The sequence below is a fragment of the Bos mutus genome, chromosome 29 (genome assembly GCF_027580195.1).
Source record: "Bos mutus isolate GX-2022 chromosome 29, NWIPB_WYAK_1.1, whole genome shotgun sequence".
NCBI classification, from domain to species: domain Eukaryota; kingdom Metazoa; phylum Chordata; class Mammalia; order Artiodactyla; family Bovidae; genus Bos; species Bos mutus.
In genome coordinates this window covers 36,786,438-36,793,335 of record NC_091645.1, presented here as the reverse complement: position 1 = coordinate 36,793,335, position 6,898 = coordinate 36,786,438, and positions in this window count along the sequence as shown.

Below are 6,898 nucleotides of genomic sequence, written 5' to 3'. Positions count from 1 at the left end.
ATGAAGGGAGGAGGCTTGGGGGGATTGAGGGGGAAAGGGACACATATCACCAAGTGAGCCCTTAGCTGTCACGAGTGGAAGGTGGTGGGCACCGCCCCAGTCCTTGCAGCAGACTCAGTGATGAAGAACCCCACCCAACCCTCCATCTCTGTTGTGGGGATGAGGTGGGAATTGGAGGTGAATCCCCACAGGTAGCATTTTATGAGAAAGCACAGGAGAGGGGTCCTCCATGGATGCCAGACTTGCATCAGGCTGTGTGTGGATGGTGTAATCTCTGTCAGTGTTGCTGAAATAACCCTCTGGCTGTTGAGGAAAAGGCAGGCTGGCTGGCATTCTGCAAAGCAGATGCGGAGAAGGGCTCAGCCTCTCCGGGGCCTGGGCTCAGGTCCCTCAGTCCAGGATGGGTAGATGGAGCCCAGACCCCGGCTCCTTGGGGCTTTTCATAATCTGGGCCATGCCAGGCAGGGGCAAAGCGGTTCAGGGACGTGACAGTAGCCTAGTGTGAAGAGTTGGAAGGTAAGAGTTGGAGCCGGGCCTCGCAGCACCCGCCCCCTCCGGCCCCCACCCAGCACCCTATGTGGGGCTGCCGGGGAGGCCCTCTCCCTCCCTGGGTTCTGAGGTTTTCTCAGCTCCTGGCATCCAACACTGCCCCGTCTCTGCTAACATGGGACCGGGAGGCTGCTGGGAAGCTTGAATCCATCCCCCACAGGGAAGGATCGAGGTCTGGGATCGAGACCTGTTATAAGTGCGATTGAGGGGCACACTCACCACCTCACGTAGGATTTGGAGGTGCCTCCACACCTCCCCAGAGGTGACACGGAGGCCTCAGCCAGCCCTTTTGCAGCACTGCAACCCTTTTCTCCCTATCGCCCCCCCTCCTCCTCAGCCTCACTATCCATCCTTCCTGTCCTGTAACTGGAAATTCCAGACTTTTCATCCTTCCTTCAGTTGGGTTTGTTTATGCAACAAATCATTGCCCTAGGCTAAGCACTGGAAGGGCTTCCTCGGTGGCTCAGACGGTAAAGAATCTGCCTGCAATACAGAAGACCTGGGTTTGATCCCTGGGTTGGGAAGACCCGCTGGAGAAGGGAATGGCTATCCACTCCAGTATTCTTTCCTGGAGAAGCACCAGAGACGCAGACCCCACTCTGCTTATATTCCAAGGACCCACCCTCTGGATAATTTTTCTCTTAAAACGATGTTGTGAATTTCCTGGCAGTCCATTGGTTAGTACTCCACGCTCTCCCTTACAAAGACTCCAGTTGATCCCTGGTGGGGGAAGTAAGATTCCCAATGCCACTGTGGCCTAAAATAAATAAATAAATAACACTCCATGTTTAGGAAGCTTTTGTAGGTCACACTAGTGGTGTGTATTAAGTGGCCCTTCATGGCCCCTATTACCACACTCAGTTGACACAACTGCAGCCCAAAAGGGAGAAAGAGATTTTTTTGTGCACCTCCCCATGTCAGGGGCGTGACCTCTTTCAATCTTCCCAACCACTGTGGGGAGTGGGTGGAGCTTTCCATTTCACAGAGGAGGTAACTGAGGCTCAGAAACTAAGCTACTTGGCCTCAGGAGGTTAAAACTAAGATTTGAACCCTCGTATATCTCACTCCACAACCTTTGCCACCACCCTCCCCCCGCATATACCCAAAGAAAACAAACAAAAAATTTGGCTTTTTACTTGATCTCAGAGTCTTCATTACAGACAAGGGTGTGGTTTTTACTCTTTTCTGTTAAGTCTTTGGAAAATTGAAAGCAACGCAGCACCTCGGGTAGCTGCCTGACCTCGTCCCGGTGGAAGGGATCCTCACACCCCTAAAGCGTCCATCCTCTCCCCAGCCACCGCCGTCCATAGACGCCCCCGTCCGTCTCCTCCAGCCCCTCCCTCCGGCCGCCCACCCCCTCGCTCAGCCCCCCTTCCACCCCTCCCAGGCCTCCAGACCCGCTGTCCCTGCTCAGACCCCAGGTCCCTGGCGGGAGTTTCCTGTCCCCAGCGCCCGTACTTTCCATGACACAAAAGGAAGTCGGCTGAGCAGGGGCTGGGTTTTCCAGGCCGCCCGGCCCTGGGTGGAGGCCGAAGGTGGGGGTGAGGAGGGGGTTATCACCCCCCAACCCCCACCCCAGGGCCGTGTCAGTACCTCGTCGGCCTCCGCGGGAGAAGCGCCTGCCTGCGCTGCCCGGGCCCACACCAGGTAACCACGGGGGCTGCGGGTGTCTGTCCCTCAGTCACCCAGCGCTGCCTCAAGCCCCTCCGAGTTCCCGAGCTCCCCAGCGCCCCCCAGGATTTGCCCCTCTTGGCCAGGGCAAAGGGGACGAGGGGACTTGGAGGAGAAGGGGGAGGAGCGGAAGGCTGGGAGGGGGAGGGGCAGCGGGAGGAGACGAAGGATGAAGTGAAATGTGACTGGTGCATAGTAGGACTTCAGCGCTTGTTGAATGAATGGATGAATCTATGGAGTGGTACCCGAGGACCCGGGGATGGCCCGGTGGCCAGAGGAGGAGCCTCTGCTCTGCGCGGTGGGCGGGAAGAACCCCCGCACGTATTTGTTTGTTGAATGACTCAGTGACCTAAATCCTTGAAAACCTGTTCTTGGCAGCCTGGAGGGGAGTTGGGGCCCGGGAGTGGAGGCGGGAGGGTGGGAGTGGAGACAGTCTTAACAGCAGCTCTCCTTCCCCACCACCTCAGGAAGTGCACTGCCCCTCCGCCCCCCTCCCCTCTCGCCCCCCCCCAACCCCCACCGCTTTGTTCCAGTTCAATCAGATCTTTATTAGGGGACGAGGAGTGGGGAGAAGGAGGGGCAAAAGGTCTGATTCTGAATCTGGGTGGGTAACTGAGGTGGTGGAGGGGTCCCACCTCTGCTTCACAGGATCACTCAGTGCCTCTGTTGGTTTATCTGCAAACCAGGGATTTGAATGATGCCAAGGCCCCAGTCTCCCGTTCTAGGACCCCTGCCCCAGGCTGCACCGACGTGGGAGCTGGAGATGGGAGATTTGTCTGATCTGGAACCTGGACTGTTTGACTCTTTCTCTCTAGTGGGAAGGTGTCGTCGGGTGCCAGGGCTTTGTGGGAGGAGCAGAGTGCAGAGAACCCAAGTTTGCCATGGATAGGCGTGTGCTGGCTCTGTAAAGTGGCTCAGTGTGTGTACTTTCCTGGAGTCCTGGGTGGCCATGCAACCTGCAGGGACAGGTCGGGGCACCCTCCCTCCCACCTTTCCCAGCCACATCTGGGACCTGGGTTTTGCCATCTGATGACACTGGTCTCATATCCCTGTGGTGAAACCTTGAGTCAAGGATTCAAGTCAGTTACCTAAACTCTTCATCTGTAAAATGGGACGGTTTGAAGATAAAGCGTGTAATGTATATAAAGAGCATAGCACAGTCCTGGCTCCTGGTAAGGGCTCCAGAAACCAGAGTTGATATCATGGTCATTTCTGGGTGGAGAGTCTAGGGTTTAGGGGGCCCTGATGCCAACTTTCCATTTTGACTTGATGTGTGACCTTGGGCAAGTCATTTCCCCTTTCTGAGACTGGGAGTAGGGATAAGCCCTGCATTACAGGGCTTCTGGAAGTTTCCATCATTTAATGACATGTGCATGCGTACATGCTAAGTCACTTCATTCGTGTCTGACTCTTTGTGACCCCATGGACGGTAGCTCACTGGGTTCTTCTGTCCACGGGATTCTCCAGGCAAAAATAGTTGAAGAGCTTATAAATCCTAGTGCACTTGCTCCTCTGGGTGAGTGTGAGGCTGGTCAACTCAGGCCCCATCCACCCCAGCCTCTCAGGACTTATTCATGTTTCCTTATGAGGGCTATGTGCCTGGAGGCTCACCTGATGCCCTTGAATGAACTGACCTGCCTTTTTCACTGCCATCCCACCAGACCTGCTGCAGGCCTCCCCATGCTGGGTGTGCAAGAAATGTCCCACAGCCCATGGCTCGTGTGCAAATCACACATCTTGAGGACTCAGCATTCACAGTTTCTCTTTTGTTGCTCCTGTAAGATTAGACTTAATCAACTAGAAGGCTTAGGTTTGGATTGAGAAAATGAGGCCACCTAGTAGACAGAGTATGACAAGTGTTAACTGAGCCCGTTTTTCAGCTGAAGATCAGAGTGGTTAGGTGAATTTCCCTAGGCACACAGCTAACCAACAATGAGATCTGGACTGAGCCCCCAGGTCTCCTCGTCAGCACAGCGCTCTCTCTTTTCTCAGGCGGCTGCTTCCTCTGCCCTTTGAGGACTTTTGCTGTATTATAATAGATGGGGAGCCTAGGAGGTGGAGAGACCCTGCTCTGTGTCCTTGGCCGCAGCCTCCTCTCTTGCAGCCTTATATCCCATCTGGAAAATGGGCAGAGCAGAACCTCTCTGGATGGATGTTGTGAGGTTGGCTGAGTGCCCTGTGGGAAAGGTGCAAAGTGGGTCGTCAGCACAGTCGGCTTCACGGCACCAGGGTCTCCAGCTTGATAGGGAAACATTCAGCATTTCTAAAGTCCTGGTGCTTGTTGGAAATGTTTCTGTTTCTTTCTTTTGTTCTCCAACCCATCCTTTCTCTCCCAGCACTGGCACACAGCTCTTTATTGAATGAATGAATGAATGACAGGGAGGCTTTGAGCATGGGCACAGGAAAGAGACTGACCAGCACACCATTTCCTACCTCCAAGCACTGAGTTTCCAATCTAGTTGGGGAGACCATCCAACAGGCAGCCGGGACTATGCATGAGCCTAATCTCTGGGAAAGTCAAGGAAGGCTTCCTGGAGGGAATGACATCCAAGCTGACACCTGAAGAATGAGCAGGAGTTTGCTGCTTTGGTGGTGAGATTGGTTTTCCACGCTGAGGGGAAAGGCTTCCAGGTCCTTTTAGCACAATAACCATGTTACTACAGGTGAGAAGGGTCTAGAAGTTGGGGGAGTTGGGTGTCAGTCCTGACTCAGCCTTTTATAGGCTCTGTGTCTGGGGATGTCTCCCCCTACCCCAAGATGGTCCCTTAGATTCCTCAGTCTGGAGTGGGATGTTATTTAAAGAATACCATCGAAAACAACCTGAAAAATCAATATAGCCTTTATTTGAAGGATAAAATGGCAAAAGTCACATTTAAAAAAAAAAATGCTCTTACACAGTGTTATTTTTAGAGAGCTCTCATGTGTTCCTCAGTGTGCAAATCAATAAATGCAAGGGTATTAGGCCACGGAGGGATAATGAAAAATAGGACAAAAGGCAAATAGGTTTCACTCCAACTCTATTCTGGAATATGATACAGTGAAGAGAGAGGACACAGATCACAACATACCAACTTGGAGAGACAGTCGTTCTGCTTAGTGACATTTCAGAACAATTTGTGTATTGCCATCTTATTTTCATAGCATAAAAATATGAGTGAATTGAATAGCCAGATATGTTTCTACATTCACAGAAAAAGGTTTTGCTGAAATTCATTAAAATAATAATAACAGAGATGAATTATGGGGGACAAGACTTGGTAGAAACGGAAAAGTGAGGTTGAGTTGAGTTTTTGTTTTTATTATGCACCTCTGTATTGCTTAGTTTTATTTTTCAAAAAATGTGTATTGTGATTTTATGATAAATTTAATAACATAAAAGGGATCCGCAGAAAACCTTTTTTAAAAGTTCCATGTATTTGTTTGTATAATTATATATGACATATAACTTTTTTATTATATGATTTTCTTTAATAATAAAAAATAATGCATGTTTATTGAGAACAACCAAGTATAGTAGAGTATAAAAATAATAAAGTCACCCACAATCTTATCATATAGTATGACCACTGTTAACATATTAAGGAATACATTTTTATTTATAATTATAAATGAAATTATAAATAAAGTATTTATAATTATAATTTATAAATATTATAAATCAGTATCATGTATGATATATGTATTATATAAATAAAAGACGTGTATGTATTTATATGACATAGAAAGATATATACATCTATAGATAGATACATACATCAATGTATGTATATATGGACGTATTTATAAGCTGCTTTTTTCTCTTAACGTATATCTTGAGTGTCTACCTATGTCATAGACTTATATAACATGGTTTTTGAATGGCTGTTCAATAGCTAATATATAAAAGTCCTGATGTTTGTTTAATTCCTATTACTGGACATTTGTATTGTTTACTTTCTAATTTTTTTGTTATTAAAAATAAATGTGTGATAAGTATTTTTACACAAATACTTTTTTCATACCTTTATTTCCTTTAAGTAAAATTATTTGAATCAACAGTTATGGCCATTCTAAATACCAAAAGCATTTTTAGAAAATGGAATAACCCCTACCCCAATCTAGTTCCAATAAATCTGATTGTTGATTAGCTGAATTTACTTAAAGAGAAGGGCAACCCGAATGGCTTATTACCACTCTCAGGTTCAGAGTTGTTTTGTTGTTGACCGCACCGTTCGGCCTGCAGGATCTTAGTTCCCTGACCTGGGAAGAAAACCCGTACCACTGCGTGGGAGTGCCGAGCCTTAACCCCCCGGCCACCAGCAAAGTCCCAGGATCAGGGATTTTTTTTATTCTGGAATGGACACTCCAACTCATTGAGGCAGCGTGCCCTGGCAATCTCAGAGGACAATTTTGAGATAATACTGCGACACACTTTTCTTTATTTACTGAGTGTCCAGAGCTCTCCTAGGATGACTTTGTCTAGTGATCTGGACCCATTGGTGGGAGGTTCCGAAGAGCCATGGCCACTGGCCCTGTTTCAGTGATGAGGAGCCTGAAGCTGTGTGAAATGTGGGGATGGGCCCAGGGGTGCTTGGCCTTTGCCTGGCGAAAGGGGCGGGGTAGCAGAGGCATCTGGAGAGGAGTCAGCCCTGGCCTGGGGTGGAGGGTGGGTGTAGCCCGGAGCCCCCACCCAGTCCAG